At 56.7% G+C, this 19920-nt stretch overlaps 1 protein-coding gene across 3 annotated transcripts in view; it reads right to left on the reverse strand.

Moving 5' to 3' along the window:
- Positions 1-15638, reverse strand: part of LINGO1 (leucine rich repeat and Ig domain containing 1) — a 184548-nt gene extending 168910 nt beyond the window's left edge. For all 3 annotated transcript variants that reach the window (XM_074353962.1, XM_074353963.1, XM_074353964.1), the window contains exon 1: positions 15492-15638. The gene's annotated coding sequence lies outside the window, so the exon portion shown is untranslated. The remainder of the gene's footprint in view (positions 1-15491) is intronic.
- Between the last annotated feature and the right edge of the window lie 4282 nt (positions 15639-19920).

Consider the following 19920-nt stretch of genomic DNA (forward strand, 5'->3'; position numbering starts at 1 on the left):
TAAAGTTTGTGGAAAGAATGAGTGGGTTATCACAGCACTCAGCCAGGCACACCTTCGTAAGGCAGCAGGGTGAAGCAGAAAGAGAGTGGCCTGGGGACTGAGTCGCCTAGCTTCCCATCCTAGGGCAGTCCGACAGGTCACATTAACCACGTCACCTGGGAATTGATTAAAGCGGGAGTTCCTAACAGGGGTCCCCAGGGAGGGGGAACTTAGGTCTGTGAGCACTGAAACGGCACAAATCTAGATGTGAGTGTGAACACGCGGTTCGGGGAGGGGGAGTGCGCCTGTTTCAGGTATAGGGCCATGGCTTTCGTCAGATTCCCCAAGGGGCCCACAGACCAAAAAGATTCGGAACCATCAAGCAGGAATGGAGCAAGTCTTGTCCCCCAGAGGAAAGCGGTCCCAGGGGCTGGACATCTGCACGCACATCCGTGGGTGGTGTTGGAGGGCAGGGGCCAGGACAGGCTCTGCAGCTCCAGGCCCCAACCAGGACCCCTGCGAGAGTCTCAGGGAGTAGATGCTGACTCTGAGCAAGGACAAGAGCTGTCCAAGATGAGCGGGGCTGCCTGGGGAGGAGGCTGGACGGGGCAGAGGTCAGAGTCAGTGAGTGTCAGCCCTGAGTCTCATTCTCGGACTCTCTGGGCCTCAGTATCCCCATCTTACACCCCAGGGCTATACAAGGTGGACCCTGGGAGCCCGTTCTGAGCGGGCGAAAGGAAGGGCCGTGCAGGGGTGAGGCTCAGACTACAGGGCTGTATCCAGTCCGGTATTTGGATACAGTTCTCCCACCTGGTGGTGGCCTGAGTCCCTCTTCCCTCCTGGGAAGCGGACAGGCTGCCCGGGCTACCCCACACTGCCAACTGGACCTGTAGAGCCCAAGCCCTTCTTGGGTGTCACCATCTCCCACATGACAGGGACCTCAGAGAGGACAGGAGTGAGAGGTTTCACAGCAAGCCTGGACTGGGGCCAAGGGACCCCGGGGGCTAGACAGAAGCACTGAATAGGGTTGGCAGCCAGGCCAGGGCATATGAGCTCAGTGGAGCCCCCTGGACTCTCTCTGACCCCTCCAGGGGCCTCTCTCAGCCTGGCTTGGAGAAACTGGCTTGGAGGCACAGGGGGTAGCCCTCTGTGCTGGGTCATGCAGGGAGCTGGTGGCAGATCTGGGCCAGGATCCCAGGCCTCCTGCTGCTGGCTGGGCTTGCTCTGGGCACAAATGTGCCTCACCGCCCTCAGGTGACACGGTGCCCACCTCAGCACCCCAATCCTGCCAGAAAGAGGCAGCAGGCACTGGGTATCCAACACACTGATTCAAATGTAGGCCTGAGTGTCCTCCTGAATCCAAATACCGTGAGCTTCAGTTTCTTGCTATTTAAAACAGAGGTATAAAAACTGCCCTCTTCCTCCTGTTGGAAGAGTTGGAAGAGCACGGATGTACAGTCAGCTTAGAGCAGAACCAGGGCCCTTTCCATTCCCCCATCTCTGGGCCTCAGTTTCCCCATTTCTAAACAGGAAGGTTGCTCTGAGGGATTCCCCAGGCCCGCGGAGCCTCTGATGCTTCCCGGGAAAACTGCCTGGATGCCCAGCCTGTGCCTGTGTCTATGGGGAGACAGGCTGTGGGGGCAGAGGCAGGGCCTGCCCTCAAGTCGCTCTCCACCAGCTGGCAGATGAAAAGGAGCAAAGGCCGCCTAGCAGAGCCGCGTGTGAAAGCGCCTGTGGCAGGGCTCACAAGCTGTGCCTCACACGGCCAGACTCCGCCTCCCCCTACTGCTGCACACCCAGCCTGCCCTGCTCATCACCTGCCTGCCCTCTGTAGGCACTAGGTGTGTACCCCTGCTCCAGAGGCCACAAGAAGCTTGAAAACACAAAACCCAGTGTGAGCTGGGTAGTGATCAAGGAAGGCTTCCTAGAGGCAGGACAAAGAAGGCCAAGTTCACACAGGGGGCCTTGAACACGCAGATGAGGAATCCAGATAAGCCAATTTGGCATGGGCCCCCTTGCCCTGGGCAGAGATGCCTGACCCCACCCCAGTCTGGCCTCAAAACTGTGTCACCCGCAGAGGGTTTGAGGCGGGGGGGGGGGGCGGGGGGGCACTTGGGTGCAAGGCCCCCTCCACCCCTCCTCCACAGCCAAGGACTGTGACTCTATCCCAGAGAAATCAGTCCTGGTCAGTGATGCCCAGCAGTCGCTGAGGCCTCATTGCAAACAGCTTTGCTGCTGGTGAGTGCCGTCTGGCTAGGGAGGGCTCCCCGACAGATTAAGAGCGATGCCGGCCCCAGACTCATTCATATTCTGGTCTGGCTGCTGGCTTCAATATGGCTGAGAGACACAAGGGCAGAGGCGGCCCTCCGAGAATGCCCAGCGATGATTCCTCTCCGATTCCAATTTATTTTCTATCATTAATGCTTTTGAAAAGCCCCACACACTCTGCAAACAGGGAAGGAGCACAGGGCTCGAGAGGGGAGGAGTGGAGAGGGCTGGGGCCGAGGGGAGCGCAGCAGAGGTGGTACAGGCAGTCAGCGAGGGGCCCTGAGACCTGGGTTCAAGTCCACACCCCATCTCACCTGCCTGCAGAAGCCTGGGGCAAGCCTGGCCTACACCTGGCAGTGAGGAATGGCCCCCTGCTCTGCTCACCTTAGGGGATGTTTCCAAGGTCTATATACTGTAAAGGGTTGTACACCTTGAGGAACCAAGAACGAAGCAAGCTTTACTGACCATGGCAACAGAGGAGGTCTGTGGACTGGATGCCGGCCACCCCAGCTATACCAGGGGACCCCCACCCCATGGTCCAGGGAAGGCCTGGATTGCCTCTCACCACAGCACAAGCAGGATTTGGGTACCCTGTCCCCTGCCTTGTCTGTCTCAAGCTCACATTGCCAGCCTCCCTTCCCCCACAGGTTCACCAGGACCAGCCTCCCAGGCAGCATCCCTCCCACTCTGTGGAGCCAGAGGGGTCATTCCCACACGTCCTTTGCTCAGAACCCTCCGAGGACTCCCCATTACCCTAGGGACCGAGTCCAAACTCGCCAACCCCATGCAAAGCTCTCTCCGGCAACTCAGGCCCACCTGGGCAGCCTCACCTCCTCCCTGGCTTGACCCCACCCTCAGCTCCAGCGCTGACCACCCCTGGTCTTTGCACATGTTTTTTCCTGTCTGGAATTCCCTCCTCCCTGGCCCTGGTTCACCTGTCAAACTCCTACCCTCCTCTTCAAGATGCAGCCCAAGTTCTCCTCTGTGCAGCGCTTCCCGACTCCCTGGCCCGCCCTGCTCTGCACTCCTAAGTATCCAGTCCCCACCTGTGTACAACTCAGTAATACGGTGATTATGTCTGGGTGATTATGTCAGCGAGCTCTCGTGGACAGGGGCTGCATCTGATTCATCCCGTGCATTCCAGTGCTTGGCAAAGTGCCCGGCTCACAACAGAGCTACTGATCCAGTCAACTGAGCACCTACTATGTGTCAGGCTCTGTGCTGGGGATGCAGCAGCAAAGACAGAGCCGAGCTTTACCCTCCAGTTCCTTCCAGTGGATGTACTCAGGGAATGTCTGCTTAATGAATGGACATTCGACCACCTTGTCAGTGGGGAAACTGGGGCTCAGAGAGGCAAAATGCCCTGTCCCAGGGTGCTTCTGCCTCCCTGTCCACATCTCTTTCTACTCCATTTCTCTCCCAGAACCTCAGCAGCAGTGAGGAGGAACTCAAAATGAAAGGTTAGAGTCAAAAAAAAAAAAAAGGAAGAAGAAAATGTGGTGGATTTCCCCCCCTTTCTCCATAATGTAAAGAAAATTGCTTTTGCCAACTATCGCAGCTTAAAAGCAATTAGAGTTTTTGGAGGGGACTCTGGGCACGAGCAAAAGAGACAGAATAAGCGCCCAGCACAGAATTTTTCCAGCATTCGTTTGTATGAAGCAAAAGGAAAAAAAGGTGTTAAAAGCAGCAATTTCCAGCAGCAGAGATGGTGGAAATAAAATATTTACAGCCTCCAAGGGAGGGGCCTGGGAGGGGCCAGAGACCCCCACTCCTATTCCACATTCCCAGAGGCAAGAAAAGGGAAGGCAGAGAATGGGAGACAAGGAAAGACGAGCCACCCCCTACACCCCTACTTGCACCCGCGGGGCGAGGGCAAGGAGGGGAGAAGCCCTGGACAACCCTGCTCTCTCCATGGTCCACCAGCCATGGCCCAGGGCCACTAGCCAGCCCCCAGCCACCAGAGATCCATCCTGCCAGTCCTCAGACCTGGCTCTGCTCAAACTCCAGAGAACATCCACCACCAGAAGCTGGCACTGGAGGCCTGCACAGCCCGGGCCCCTCTCCAGCCTCATCCTGGACGCTCCCCACATGGTGCGCCGCCCTGACTGTTTTCCAAGGAGCCTTGCTCAGTCCCACCTCCAGGCCTGAGCCTGAGAAGGGACAATACAGAGTGTGCACCCATCCTCTCAGGGGGAAGTAAGGCAGGTTTGAGGGTGCAGACCCTTAAATGACAGAGCCAAGGACACAAGTCTCTAGGCTATAGGCTAGACTCCAACCAGGCCTCTTCCACCTGCTTCTGAACCACCCCTTCCCCACCTGCACCCCGCACCTAACCCTTGGCCTCCTCTCTATAAATACAGAGCAGACACCAGCGGTATCTTCCTGAAACCTAACTCCCTCCTTCCTAGCTGCAGTAGAGACCTCCCCTCTGTCTGTCACACAGAAGACATTGCCTCCATTAGAAGGAGATGCTCCCAGGTTCAAATGCCAGCTCCTCCACTCACTAGCTGTGTGACCTTTGCAAGTCCCTCAATCTCTCTAAGCCTCAGTTCCCTCATCTGTTAAGTTGGAATAGTAATAGTACATATCTCATGGGGTTGTTTTTAGGATTAACTGAGGTAAGGTATGTAAAGCACCTGGCACTGTGACTAACACTTAGCGGGTGTTCAATAAATTCACCTCTGCCCAACTTCACACTCAGTCCTCAAGTGTGCCTCTCCAGGCCTCCAGATACCCACACACGTGCACACAGGCTCCCACACCACCTTGCCGTCGCCTGATTAATGCACAGACGGCATACACCAGCTGGGGCAGAGGGTGCAGGAGGTGCCGAGGGGTTCTGCACACACTTGGAGGGCCTATCCCCACACACAGTGCCAGGGAGCCTCTCACTCTGCTTGGCTTAGGAGGGATTCCTCTAAGAACAGCAGCAGGCCTCAGCCAGAACCCTGAGAACCTCCCAGGTCAGGTGGAGGACGGAACTGGAAGCACACCCATTCTCTCCAGCCTGTGGCTGCAGCCCAGCCCTCAGCCATCCTCCCAGCCTCACCGGACAAAGGCAAACACCCAGACCCAGGGAACAACAGTTAGTGGCAGAGCCGACAGCAGAAACAAAGTCTCGAAGACAGTGTGGTCCAGCAAAGTCAGGTAGTTCTGGCCTCAGATCCCAGTCCCACCACCGACCAGCTGGGTGACTTCTCTGAGCCTCAGTTTCCTCACCTGTAAAATGGAGTCCATAACACCCCCTCTTGCAGGGCAGTAACGTGTGCTAACAAAGGTTGCTTGCAGGGCAGTAACGTGTACTAACAAAGGTAGCGCTCTCCCAGTGCCCTGCAGAATCTCCAGCACACAGTCAGCATGGGAACAGAAGCTGGTTCTGGCCCGCCTGCCCCCTGGACTCCAGGCACAGTGCCCTTCCTCCCCTGCAGCACTGGGAGGGCAGAGGAAAGGCCTGGGGGTGGGAGCAACAAGGACCTGCTGATGTCCTGTGATCCCTTCCAGCCCACTGCCCACCCAGCAAGGGGCTGAAGGACCAGCCAACAGATGGGCCAACAGCCGTGGCCAGTCCTCCCTGCCCTACCCTGAGAGCAGAAGAGGCCCATTCGCCGCATCAATTTGCCCAGCAGAGGCGGTGACATGCCCCAGGTCACACAGCCCTCCCTGAGCCACTCGGTGGAGGCTGGGGTGTTTTCCTGTCCTTCCCCGAATGCCCAGCTGCGGAGAACACACAGGCTTGACGGAGGGCCTGGTGGTGCAGCGTGGCTGTAGACCAGGGATCAGAAGGTGCTTTGGTGTTTCTGTCTCTTGCTTTCCCTCTGGCCACCTTCCTCCCAGGGGCCTCTACTGCCCACTGCCCCTACCCTAGTCCTCAAGAAATAAACCCAACAGTAAGCATGGCACTAATCAGGGCTCTCTTCATTGTGAGGGCAGAGATGGGAGCATAGAAGCACAGTCCCAGCCCCAGGTGGCTGAGCCTCAGGACACCCCATTGAGGCTTCCTCCTCCACCTGCAGACCCATTCTCTCCACTGGTAGGTAACTAGATGTGTGTGTGTGTGTGTGTGTGTGTGTGTGCACGCACACACACACAGACACACAGAGAGGAGGGCAGGTCCTAAGAACCTGGTACCCACCCCCAGGGATGACTGACAGCCTTTTTCCAACTAGGCCCGCCTCTGCCCCTTTGCACCTCCGGGAGCACTGGTCTCTCCGAACCACAAGTCCACATGACCCAGGAGCAGGGGATCCTGGGACTGAGAAGCCAGACACCTGACTTACTGCTGAGGCTCTGTGATGCTTTTTCACTGTGAAACCCAAGATGGGGTTGCCCACTCCCTGTGCCTCCATTTCCCTATTTGAACATAAAAGGAAAATGAGGTCATCTCTGAGGCTGCTTTCTAGTTCCAACATTCTTCAACTCCATACCCATGACCTCGATGACCCTCACAGAGTCAGGAGGTGTTCCCAAGTCACCAAGGGCACTAAGGGCAAAATGAAGAGTCCCAAGTATGTATGAGTGCCAGGGGGCAGTGTCACCCTAAGGAGACAAGGAAGCCCAGGGAGACCTGTGCCTGCCCTAGGCTGGCAGAGGACACCTGTCCTCCCTCCCCCGGGAGGAGACTGGGCACGTGCAGGAAAGCCAAGGATGGCTCCTTGGTGCGGCCAGAGGCAGCCAGAGCCCCCACCTCCTTTCTGCACATGCCCCAGGAGCGCTCCCCTCTGTGCCCCATTTCATCTCTCTGTTCTGAGGCTACAGGGGATTCGGCCCAGCCGAGAACTTAGGCTCAGCCCCAAGTTCCCCCACACACAGCCCCAGTTCCCCCAGATCCCCGGCTGTCCAGGCTAGGATCCTAAGCCCTTCCCCCAGGCAGCCCTCCCCTTGCTTTCCCCACTGCCCTCCAAGGGGGTTGGTGAGGGGCAGCCCTGCTCCTTGAGCCAGCAGAGGCTCCCTGGCCCTGCATGGCCAGAGCCTGATAACAGTCTCCTAAATTAAACAATAAACAAGAAATTGCTTTAGATTTTCCTGACACTGCAGTTCCTGATTAATCCCTATAGCAAACAAAAAGAAAAGATACAGTTATCTGAAAAGGATATTTCCAGGTGGAAGCTACAGCCTGAGCCAGAGGAATCAGCCCCCTAGAGGGGGATCCTGCTCCAGCCACCTGCCCAGCTCCAGACCACTCACCTCCTCCCCCTGACCTCACTGTCTCTGCCCACCCTGGGCTGACACCTGTAGGGGTCAGATCCCACCTCTCCTCTCCTACCTCTCTCTGCTATGTGCTCTTGGACAGGCCAGGTCACCTCTCAGGCCTGTCTCCTCATCTCTCAAGCATTCTCACCTCTCAAAGATAAAATGAAATATGTGACCACTTGAGGTTAGACGAATTTTCTCGTATTTTTTAGAAATGGATGCTGAAATACTTAGGGGTGAAATGTCACGGTGTCTATAATTTACTTTAAACTACTTCAGAAAAAAAAAGATAAAGCAAAATGTCAACAATTGTTAAACCTAGGTGAGCGAATATATGGGAGTCTCCTGTACTATTCTCTCTGTCTTTCTGTATGTTTGAAAATGTTCCTAACAAAAAGTTTAAAAAAAAAAAAAAAGCTTCAGTCACATGAGCCAGAGCCTCACAAACAATGCCGCCTGCTCCTGGCGAGCCGGAAAGGCAGCTGGGTCTCTTAAGTAGGTTAAAAATCCCCCCCGCCATCTCCTTTATGTGGTTTCCCTAGAAATCGCTTTTTCACAAATTCCACTGAGTCCAAGCCCCACTTTTAGAAGCCTCAGCACATTCAAAAGCAAGGCACAGTGCTTCAGTGAAGCAACTGTTGTCTTCTGACTGACCACCCTGCTCCTGCCCACTATCTCCGCTTCCTTTCTACAAAGCAGCCCTGGGCTAGAGGTCATGATGCTGACTCCATCCTCACGTGGCCTCTCTGAGCCTCAGAATGCCCCTGCCCATTAGGCAGAAATGAAGACAAGTCAGTGACTGCCTGGCTATCTCATTCAAAGGTACAGTGTTACCCCACAAAGAGACTGAAATCCCCATTTAACAGATGGGAAAGCTGAGACCCAGGCCAGGAGAGACTAGAAGGGGAACAGGGAAGGTAGGAACAGAGGGAGGCAGGAGTGAGCAAAAGCTCCCTGTTTGCCCCCTCCCTCTCTGCCTCATCCCTCTACGCCAACCCTGGCAGCATGAATCAGAGAGGGTGGCCGGCACCTCCTTTTCTCTGGTTCCTTATTTATCCTATTTATCGAGCTTCCTGGTCAGGAATAAATGGCCATGATCGCAATCTCCCAGCCAGGCCCAGCTGACCCACACCAACATTGGCCAGGCCTGCCTCCGCTGATCGATAACGGAAGAGTTATCAGTACCCCAGATAATCAATTGCTAATTGCTGAATGCCATGCAATTCATCAGGGAGAGTTATGTGTGGCCTGTGACTAGGTGCCCCCCCCCGCCGCCTGGCAGAGCCTGCAGGGGCAGGGAAGGCCATCTGTGGTGAGCACCTCAACAGAAAAGCCACCCATAACTCTGAGCTTCTCAAACAGATATCCTGGGCCTAGCCGGCCTCCCCAGGCCCAAGGGGAGAAAGAAGTGGCAGTGGCCACTGAGGCCCTGGTCAGCCCATCTGGCCCCAGGTCCCTGGATGGGCCGGGTACCCAGGATGGATAAGCCAAGTCCCTGCCACCAAGGCATTCCCAGGCCATGAAGAGAGACCAACTGCCACACATCAAGGGCCTTGCACACGATAGGCCTCACATACAGTAGCTGCACAGTGAACGTTTGCTAAATGTGAAGCAGATACACTGGTTTCAAAGTTATCAGGAAGGAGCAGCTATTCCCAGTAAGGGTGACCGGGCGGAGGGGTTAAACACACATTTAGGCTGAGTGTTGAAAGTGTGTGCAATCTATGGGCAAAGTTGGAGGAAGGAATCAGGCAGAGGGAACAGCAAAACGAAACCTGGAGGAAGGAAAGCCACCGTGTGTGTGAAGGGGAGACTAAGTGGCATCTGGCTGGAGTCAGGGTGCAGAGAGGAATACGGAGGGACATGGCTGGGGCAGAGGGTCAGACTGTGCAAGACATGAGGGGTTTGGATGCCAGTCTGAGGGAATGGGGAGCTCTTGAAGGGTGCTGAGTAGGGGCATGACAACTAGCATGTGCTTGGAAAGATGATTAAATGCCATGGAGTCCACAGTTACTGCCAGGTTGCCTGCCCCAAGAGGGCGAGGGCTGGTCTTATTTATCTCTGTCCCCATAGCAGCCGGCACAGCCGGGCCCAGGAAGCACCCAACAAGTGAATCACTGAATGACTACAGGACCATCAGATGTAGGACTGGGGACTCCTGGACTCACAGCTGTGGAAGATGATGTTTGTATAAAAACATATATTTATAGTAGAATCTCAAACGCAGCTTTGTGAGGCAGGCAGGGAGAGAATTATCTCCAATTTACAAAAAAGGAGGCAGAGGCTGAAAGATGGGCAGACAGAGACCTGGCCAAGGTCACACAGCTGGTCAGTGGCAGAGCCCAGTGCTCTCCCCAACCTGCCCAAAAAAAAGGCTGAGCCAGGCTTGCCTTGCATGGCCATGGCTCCCCGAGAGGTAAAGGCCTACCCCTCCTCACTTCCTGGCACCCCCGCCCCTACCCTGTGCTGGGCAGACAGAGAAATGCAGCAAATGCTGCCTGGCTGAGCATCCCCATACCAATCCCAGCTGGGATTGGCTGCTTGTCGCCATGGCAGCCTGTCCCTGCACCTGTAATGGAGACAAGGCTAGGCAGGGAATCTCTAGAATCCACAAGCTTGGTCTAGACAGACCTCGCTGAAGACAGACCCACTCCCTCCAAAGTTTGGGAAGCATATTGATGGAACAAGAGTCCTGGACCAGGAGTCCAGAGACAGGGCCAAACCCAACTCACTGCGTGACTCTGAAGAATCACTTCCAAGTTTCCTCATCTGTGAAATGGGACAGTGCTCTCTGCCTCCTCTCCAGAACTGCCATGAGGACCAAATGAGGGAGGGAGTATAAAAACTAATGGAAACTTATTCAGCAAATTTTGTCCTGGGAAATAATAACAATAAGGCTCCTTTCTACTTCAGCCTGGAGATTGAAACTCCAACAGGACTCACTTCCCTCTCCTAGCAGAGAGCAAAGTATAAGTTAGCATTTATTGAGATTCAGTGTATCAGGCTAGTACACACTTACACGTATTATCTCAAAGTATGCTAATGACACCCCTACAAGGTAGGTCACATTCTCTCGTAATAGATGAGGAAACTGAGGCTCAGAAAAGTGAACTGACTTGCCCGAGCTCATTCAGCTCAGAAGTGGCTGAGTCCGAATTCAAACTCAGTTCCAGATGGCATCCAAACCCAGGTCCTTCTGATCACACCAGGCTGATTCAAGGGGCCCATTCCCACACCCCAAAATCTCAGAGCTACAGAATTAGTGCTCAGGGTAAGGCCGCATGTTACACACGTATACTCCACTGAGGCCTGAGCCCCTGACATCAGATGTGTCGTGCCACCCCATGGCCTGTGGACCAGTAGGGCCATCAGAGCTGAGTGTGGAATGCGGGTGGGGGTGGCTAGCCCAGCTGGCCTTGAGCTAATTGGATCAGTGCTGGGCATGGAGCCGCCTGTCCGGCTGCCCTGGCAGATGGGTGCTAGAACTGGGCCACCTGCCAAGTCCCAACCTCCATGTCCAAACCAACCTGGACACCGAGGTTCCATTTTGGCCTCCTCCTGCCTTGACCCTGGTGGCTGGCAGTGCCCACACAGATCCAGAAGGCCAGGGTGGCAGCCGCTATCCCTCCTTCAGCGCCTGGCACCTCCCCTGATGTGGCCATATGGACCAATATGCTCCCTGACAGCTGGACTGCTGAAGCAACTGCCTGAGGACATCCTCTGCAAAGGCCCTGAGGCCTGGGCCACCCCACTCACCCCGGCCCAGCAGGCCACAGGCGCAGCCGGGAAAATCCCAGACTGGAATGTCCTGCTCTCAACTTGTTTTATGACCTTGTGCAAGTCACAGCTCCTCTCTGGGCCTCAAACTCCCTCTGTCAAATAGCAATGCTGACCACCCCTCTGCCCCTTCCCTTTGTATCCCACTTCCAAGGTCACTAACTTCCACCCAAACTCATTCCAGGTCTCCAGGGAGACAAATAAGCTTACTCATTTTACAGACATAGAAACTGAGGCCCAAGGAACCTTGGGGACTTGCTCAAGTGCACACAGTGGGAGGGCCAGTACTAAAGGCAGTATTTTATGACTTCAAGAAGCCTGCCACCTCTGTGGGCCCAGGTGGTGGGAATGGTGATACTGAGGCCCTGCCCTACTCTGATGACCTATATCACCCCACCTGACTCCCCACCCAGCCCAAATCTCTCCATCCTCCATCAGGAGGGGATCTATGTACAGCCCCTTGGCCATCCTGGTGAAGGCTGGCAAGGCGCCTGTCCCTGATGTTGCCCTCACCACCAGCCTGGGTTCCCACAGCAGCCTCAGATCTGCCTCCCTGCCTCTGGCTCTCCTGGCCAACCCCTCCCACTACCGCCAGAGGGAGCGGTTTAAATTGCAAATCTGATCGCGTCCCTCCAGAACTTCAACCCTACAACCCCTGAATACGAAATCAGCCCACACTCCTCAGTCAGGCACTCAAGATCCTCCTCCGTCTTGTGCCAGCCTGCTCCATGCCTGCTGCCCCGCGTGAACTACTCCACCGCAAACACGTTCCACCCGTGCCTGGCGCCTCCCGCCTCTGTGCCTTTGCTAACACAGTGCCATCTGCCTGGAAAGCCCTCACTCAGTCACATTCTCCATTCATTCACTTATTCAACATATTTACTGAGCATCTACCAAGTACCAGAAACATCCAAACAGGTCAAATTGCAGCAGCCCTTCCAGTCCATCTGAAATTACCCTTTGCCAGCCTCCCTCCCCTGTACCTCTGCAGGGGCCCAGCCCAGTCTGCCTCATACCCAGGGATGTGGGTAGATGTCTGTGTGCCCTTTCAGAGCCCATCCAGGGAGGGGCCCACCTTGTCATCAGTATCCCCAGTACTCAGCCCAGGCCTCAAACCAGGAGATGACCCTGAATGTGGAGTGAGCCTCAAGTGTAGGGCTCCAGGCAGTGAAGAGAAAGGCCAAGCAAGGCATGATTCTTGGGAGCAGATGTCTAGGCCCTGGAAGCCAACAGAAGAGACTGATTGGCCAGAGTGGTCCCCAGTTCCCCCTAAAGGAGGCCTGAGTGGTCAGGGGTAACTTTACCCCCTCAAGTTACCCCAAAGCCCAGCCCAGCCAACAACTTATCACTGAATTTGTTATAACGTAAAACACAAACATGGCAGGGTCAGAGCTTGGCTGGACAGGGAAATTAAGGGGGCCACACTGAGCACCACCCCTTCCTAGTCAGGCGGTTTAGGGCAGGGAGTGACTGTCTTCCTAAGGGCAGCCAGTGGGGGTTGGGAGCACCTGGCTGGGATTTTTACCCCTGACAGCACAGAATCAGGGGCTAAAGAGGTACCCCGCTCTCTCCCTCCCCAAGGCTTGAGGCCCCATATGGAGGGCTCATCCTGCTGGAGTCAGTTGGGGTGGGGGCGGGGTGTGCAGAAGAATCAGGGTTCAAGCAGGCTTTGAAGGCAGGGGTGGGGCCAAACAGACATCTGGCCATTCTCCAGCCACCTAGGAATCAACCAGAGCATCAATCAGGTCAACACACAGAAGGCAAAAGTCCAGAGGTCAGGGAGCCACAGGAGGACAAAGGGATAAAGAGGAGGGGAGAGGAAAAGAGAGAAAGAGAAATGACAGCTAAGAAAGACTGAATCAGCTAGAGCTGGCAGAAAGGAAGGGGTAGAGGCAGAGAGGGGCTGCCCCAGAGTGAAGCCAGCAAAGAGGCTGAGGGGCCACCACAGGACCCAGCAGGCCATCAGCACCCCCGAGCCCCTAGATGAGCTTTGGTCACTCCTGGGCAACAGCTCTCCCCACCCGAGGACCTCAGAGATCTGAGTGGCTCTGGGGATGAGTCCAGGCTGTCATCAGGACTGGGCTGGGGGGAATGGTCACAGAGGCCTGCCTAGAGCTGACAGCTATTCTAGCCTCCTGTGTCTCAGGAAGACCACTTGGGGAGAAATTGGTCCCTATAGCCACCAGACTCCATCCTCCACCCCCTGCACACTTAGACCAGGTGGGGAGCCCATTTACCTCAGGCGAGTTCTTTGGCCCACAAAGGAAATCCAGGATGGAGATCTCAGGAGAGTGGGAAGGGTTTGGGAGCCCAAACAGGAGGACAATGCCAGGACCTGACCTAGAGTGCCAGGCTGGGGGTGGGGAAAACTTCTCTGACTCCTAGAATGATACCAATATCCAAGTGCCAAGAATTGCAAACCATCAAAAAGAGCCCAGGCAGACTCTGGTACCAAATCTAGGAGGCAAAGGTTAATGAGGCTGGGGTCAAGCCAGGGAGAATCAGGCTGAGAATGGCTGTGCCCACGTCCCTGCCCATCTGGAGAGGGTGTTGGTCACAGGCAGCAAGAGAGCTGCCCTGGGGAGACCCCCCCCCCCCAGCAGCAGGCCCCCAGAGCCCCACTGCCAGGTCAATAAAGAGGGTCTGAGGGCCCTCCTGCCCCCTCCCGCCCACACCAAAGACCAGGGTTAAAGGACAACTTCACAATGAAAGGGGCTGCCCTGAGACTGCAGCTCTCCTGCCTCAAAATCTTCCTCTGTGAAATGGAGAGGAAGTGTGCCCATGGCCCCTGCATTCTCACAAGGTGTTAGAGAGATTCTAGAGGGGTAATGGAAGTGGAAGGGAGCTCTAAGCCTGAAAGCTAGTCAAACAAGATATTACCATACCCCAGAGACCCAGATACTGACTGGTCCAACATCACATACCTCCACACAGCATCTAGGCTGAGAACAAGACTTCTGACCACACAGGCTCATACACTGAGTGCCAGGAAGGAGGGCACATGGACAAGGGCTGCTGGGGAACTCAACTGCTCCAACCCAGAATCCCAAGCTGGAAGGATTTGAGAGCAATCAAAGAAGGCTTCCCAGAGGAGGAATATGCCCCAGAAGCAAGGAGGATTTGGTAACAGGGAGGGGCCTGCAGGGGGCCTGACTTGACACTTCCTTGGGCCTCTCAGTCCTGGGGACAAAGGGCTGCCTCCTTTTCAGAGGTACCATCCTGGACCACATCTCCCCAACCTATCTTCTACTGTGGGGATGGCTGGAGGGGAAGGGGGAGGAGGAGGGGAGGAGCTGGGGAGAAAGGGTGTCTAGGAAGTTCCTTGAAGCAGTAAGCAGTGGACAGGAAGACTGTGAGAGGATACTCCAAGAAGGGGGGGGGCAGGGGGGGATACAGGGAGCGGGGTACAACACAGCCACAACCTCATCACACAGACTGAAGCACGCAGAAGCATGGCTCCAAGCAAAGCAGGGATAGGGAGCGGCAGTGCACCAGGCTGAGGGCCTAGAGGTTCCCCCTGTAATCTCTAGCATTTTGGGAGCTCCTGGGGGCCAGTACTAATGCACCTTTCGGGCAATTCCCTTCTTCCAGCCGCCTGTCCCACGGAGCAGAAGGCTCAAGGACACACACACATACACACAGGGGCACGTCTCCCAACTCCCCCCACCTCAAGCCCGGTGTCCTCAGCCTGGCTGCAAAGACGACCTCGCGGCCCCTGGGCCTGGAAGCTGTCTCCGCGCAGTCCCCCCCCGACCCTGGCAGGGTCATAGCAGTCCGGCGCCCGGAGCTGCTCCAGAGAGGCGCCTTGGGGCTGAACTGGTGTCCCAGAGAGCCGGTGGCTGAGCTGACCGGGTGGTAGAGACACACCCCTTGGCCCGCCGGGCGGCACAACCCGCGCCCCCTCCTCATTCCTCCCTCGCATTCTCTTCTAGAAAGGCCAGAGTTCCACCATAAAAGCGCCTCCATCCTCTGCCTCCGCATGCAAAGTTGCTCCAAGTCGCCTGGGTTCTGGCGGCATGCGAGGGTTAGGCGGTGCCGCGCAGCGGGCGGGAGCGCGGTCAACGACTAGGGTGCCGAGCGCGCCCCTCCCCAGCTCCGCGCGTGCACGCCCCCCATAGGCGCGCACCCAACACCCCACCCCCACCCGCTGCCCCCGAGGCTCCCGCCCAATCAGAGGCCGCGCACGCGGCGCCGCCGGCGGGCAGACACCCCAGCTCCGTGGCCTGCGCCTCGTCCGCCCTGGCCCCGCCGCAGCGTCCCGGCCCGGCCACACTCACCGTCCCGGGCGCGCATTCCGCGCGCGGCTCCACTCCAGGGCCGCATTCCCCGTCTCGGCTCCGCTCCGGTTCCCGCTCCGACTCGAGTTCCCGCTCCGCAGGGCTCGGCTCCGAGATGGTGGCCGCGGCAACGAGCGAGGCAGGGAGGGCGTGAGGGTGTGTATGTGTGTATGTGTGTGTGTGTGTGTGTGTGTGTGTGTGTGCGCGCGCGCGCGCGCGCTGTGTGCGTGTGCGCGGGAGGGCCCCGCGCTCCCCTGCGCGCCCTGCGCCTGCCTCCTGCTCTCCACGCTGCGATGCCAGCAGAATCCCTAACGCGCGCTCCCACCCGCCTGGGCGCTCACACACGCGCACGCCCGGGCGCGCACACACCCCCGCTGCCGCCGCACGCCCGGCTCCTCACTCCCAACTCTCGCCTTCCTGAGGCGCTCACAAAAGGCCCCCTGGCCCCGGCCCGCCGGAGTCCCCAGAGCGCGGCCCGTGGGGCCTGAGGAGTGGCTCTGCGTCCGCTACCAGGTTGGCCCCGCCTCAGGTCCCCGGCTGCTCCCAGAGGGGGCCCCTGCGGGCGTCCCTGCTTCTTCACCGCGCCCAGCCGGACCGCGGCCGTGCTCTCAGCCTGCTCACTGGCCGGCGCACCCAACTCCGGTCTCCAGCGCTCCCACCCAGAGGCGCCGGCTCTCTCTTCCTCGCCTGCGCCGCCTCCCGCCGCCGCGTGCTCTCTCGCTCCTTTCTTTCCCCCTTTTCTGTCACTGCCTTTCCTTTTATCTCCTCTTCTTTCTCGCACCTGCACCCGCCCCGATCTCCGTCCTCTGTCTTTCTCGCTGCCTCGAGGTCTATCTTGCCGACGCCCTCTCTTGCGCCTCCTCCTCCCCACCGCCCTGCGCTGGCTCACACATTCTCCGCATTACATAGGGTGCAGCCCGCGGGTCGCCGGGCCCAGGGTTCGAGCGCGCAGTGAGAGGCGAAGAGACCCGCCGCGCCCGGGCCCCGCCGCCCCCTCCGCTCTCCGGTCGCTCCGCGGATCCAAGCTCCGGCCTCGCGGGCGACGACGTCCCGCACTAGCCTCGGCTGTCGCTGACAGCTCCCATCTTGCCCGGGCTTAAAGGGATAGCGCACCGGGCTCGACCTGCCCCACCCGGGGGCGCCGAGGAGGGCGTCCTCCTGCTCTGGGACAGTTCGGGGCAGTGGTACAGCCAGGGTCGAGCGGGCGGCGCCCTGTCAGCCGCCAGTGAGCCCGGCCCTCCGAGGCTGGAGGTGAGTCAAGGAGAAGGGCTGTCAGGAGCTGCCCGGACCACGCCATCCAGGGGGCGCTCAGTGCTTTTCGGTGGCTAAGCCTAGGGACAGGCTAGGGGTGTGAGCAGTGCAGGCCGGCTGGGCGCCCAGCACTTGGGGCGTGGGGGGAGGAAGGATCAGGGAAGCAGCTGTCCGGATCTGAGCACAGGATAAGGACACCTGTCATGCTGAGAGAACAGGGCACAGGGTGGCCTCCCACTCTTGCTGTGTGACCTTGGGCAAATGATTGCCTCTATCTGGGCCTTAGTTTATCCTTCCTTGGAAGGACATTGGCTTCCATCATCTCTGTGGCTCTGATTTGGTGTTATGTCCCTCCAAAAATGAGAGAGCAGAAGGTATGGTGAAACTCTGGGGGATGGAGGAAGTCCAGGAAAGCTCCTGGAGGAGGTGACATTGAAGCCAGGTATTGAAGGATGAGTAAGAGTTGGCTGGGCCCAAAGGGCATTCCATGCCAAGAGAAGAACATGTGCAAAGACCTAGAAGTGGGAAATAGGGAAAGATGCATGTATTTGGGGGAAGAGAATCTATAAGAGCCTTGAGTGAGGAGGTTCAACTTTGTTCTGGGGCAGCAGTGGGGCTGCCACTAAGCTAAGCTAGGCTGAAGCCCTCTCCATCCTTCACAGAGGCACAGCTAAGGGCTCCCCAGTTCCAGGAGCTTTTGAAAGAGGCCCCCTCTCCTCTCCTCCTAAACTCAGTCCCAATCTCTGCACCCAATCTCTGCCGCCAGATGCAGCACAGCCTCCCCCTGCTGACCGGAGCTGGAAGTGAGAGAAGCCCACGCTTCGCTGTGGTGGTGATGCGAGTCCAGGAAGGGTCAGACTTTGGCACCTACCCATCTAGGTGCCCTGCAAAGACCCTAGACTTTCTTATTAGGCATACTCAGTGCCAATTCCAGCCTCAGTGTCCTCTTCTGTACAATGGGAATAAATATTCAGCCACCAAGGAGGTTGGTGAAGAATTCATGAGGAATAACACACAGGAATGACCCAGCACACAAGAGACATTCAGAAAATGTCCTTTTCCTTCCACACACCTGGCCTTAGCTTTGTGGACCTTCCCAAAGGCCCTTACTCTCTCCCTTTTACCTCCTTCCCTGGCCGTTTTCCTTCTGCCTTCCTAACAGACTTCCTTGGGGGCCTCAAAGGAGATGAGCTCATGGCGGTTGCCTGCTCTGGCTCAACACGCCTCCTCAGAGTCTTCCCAGGGCTTCCAGGTGGGCCCTAGGGAAGTCAAACAGAGACAAACAGCCTTCCCCTGGAGTCCCTGACATGTAAGCAGAGCAGCAGTCTACATCCCCATCAATTTCTCCCACTCTCCTATTCTGGGAGCCACCTAGCCTTTGTGTCTGTGTTTGGGAATCTATGACCCCAGTTTTGCTGTGCAAACTCATACAGGTAACACACTCTCTGAGCCTCAGGTGGAGTCTGAGTGAAAGCTGAGCCAAGGTCTGCCCCCTTCACCACTCTGCCAGCTCAGCTGCCAAATCTGAGTCCCTGGCATGCCCCACCTTGTGCTACAGCTGGGGCATCAGAAGAAGGGGGTAGAAGTGGTCGCTGGTGCAGGGTGCTGAGTGGCGGGCTCTGGAGTGGTTGGAGGAACAGTGGGGACATTGTCCTCTGCTTCAGACCTCCAAGGTCAGCCCAGAGCCACCAGGCTAAACCCTCAACTCCTTGCAGAGCTTGTGAGAACCTGTTGTCCTGGTCCCGTGCAGCCCCATCTCCAGTTCCCTCTCCTTATGCTCTGGCCACAGGGGCTTTCTCTCCTTCCTCCCACAAAAAGGCCTTTGCACGTGATAGTCCCTCTCTGGAGCCCCTCACTTTTCCAAGTTAATGCCGATCCAACCTTCTGGTGGTAGGTCAAACATCACATCCTGCAGGAAGCCTTTCTTTACTCCCAAGACCAGACTGAGCCTCAACCTAACAGCCCTATAGATCTTCATAGTACTTGTCTTGGTTGTCATTTTTTTGCAATGTAAAGAGTTCTGTCCCTTTGAGTTCTGTCTGTTTCTTTCTCTAGATTCTAAGTTCTCTGATCTGTATTCCCCACACCTGGCACAGCGCCTGGCATGGAGCAGGACCTCAGTAAGTGTTCGTGGAAGGAATGAAGAACAGTGGCTCTCAGTTCAAATCCTGGGACTGCACACTGAACCTTGATTTTCTCTTCCATCCGCCAGGGCTGCCTTGGTGCAGAGAGCAGCTGGAGGAGGGAGGATGTGCTTCAGAGCTTGCTCCCTCCCTGAGCAGCACTACTCTCTGCCATGTGGGAGGCTCTCTTCTCTGAGTTATAATTTCTGCTTCTGAACCTGATTTATCTTATTAAGGACCCATCCTAAGGAAGCTGGGATGGCCCTGCAGGACCTGTCCCCAGGTCAGCAGGGCCAGGCCTGCTTGTCAGAACACCTGGGTCAATCCACAGTTCTGTCACATCAGCTTTTTCTACAATAATCACACCTACCTGTCAGTGGGGAAGTGCATTGCATCCACAAGCCTATCCTGTGTGCCTTCTCAGTGAAGGCACGCTATAGCCGAGGGAAGTGGGAACAAGGATCATCTTCATTTTATAGATAAAGAAACTGAGGCACAAGGTTATGGCCAGTATGGACACTGGAGACTTGCAGTCCAGCAGTCACATGGTGGAGGATGGTGCCAGGGGTAGCAAGACTGGAGGATACTGGGGATCTGAGCAGATAGATGACCCTGCTTATTACTGAGAGGTGGGGTTAGAATTGCAGTTTGGAAGGCCAGTGGGGCAGGAGGAGTTTGGGGACCCAGCAGTGTGTGTGTACAACTCGGGGAATAGGTCTACACTTCAGCTCCCACTCACAGATGGTGTGTTCTGTGCCAGGCCCTGTGGGGCTGTTCTCGGAGGATTCACAGGCTGTGGCCAGACAGGCATGAGGACAACCACATCCACAGGAGAAGGCCAAGGTTCCAAGTTCTGGAGTGGGCACTGTCAAGGTGGCCAATAGGATCACAGAACTAAGAGTTGGGAGCCCACAAGACCAGGCCCTGAGCCTCAGAGGAAAGGAGGGGAACTCCTGCACTTACCTGGGCTGGCATCAGCTGGATCTGGCTCTCCCAAAGAGGCCCTGGAATGACTGCCCTTGAAAGATGCATAGGAATTCACTGCCTAAGAGAGG

This window comes from Camelus bactrianus, chromosome 27 (genome assembly GCF_048773025.1).
Source record: "Camelus bactrianus isolate YW-2024 breed Bactrian camel chromosome 27, ASM4877302v1, whole genome shotgun sequence".
In the NCBI taxonomy this organism is placed as follows: domain Eukaryota; kingdom Metazoa; phylum Chordata; class Mammalia; order Artiodactyla; family Camelidae; genus Camelus; species Camelus bactrianus.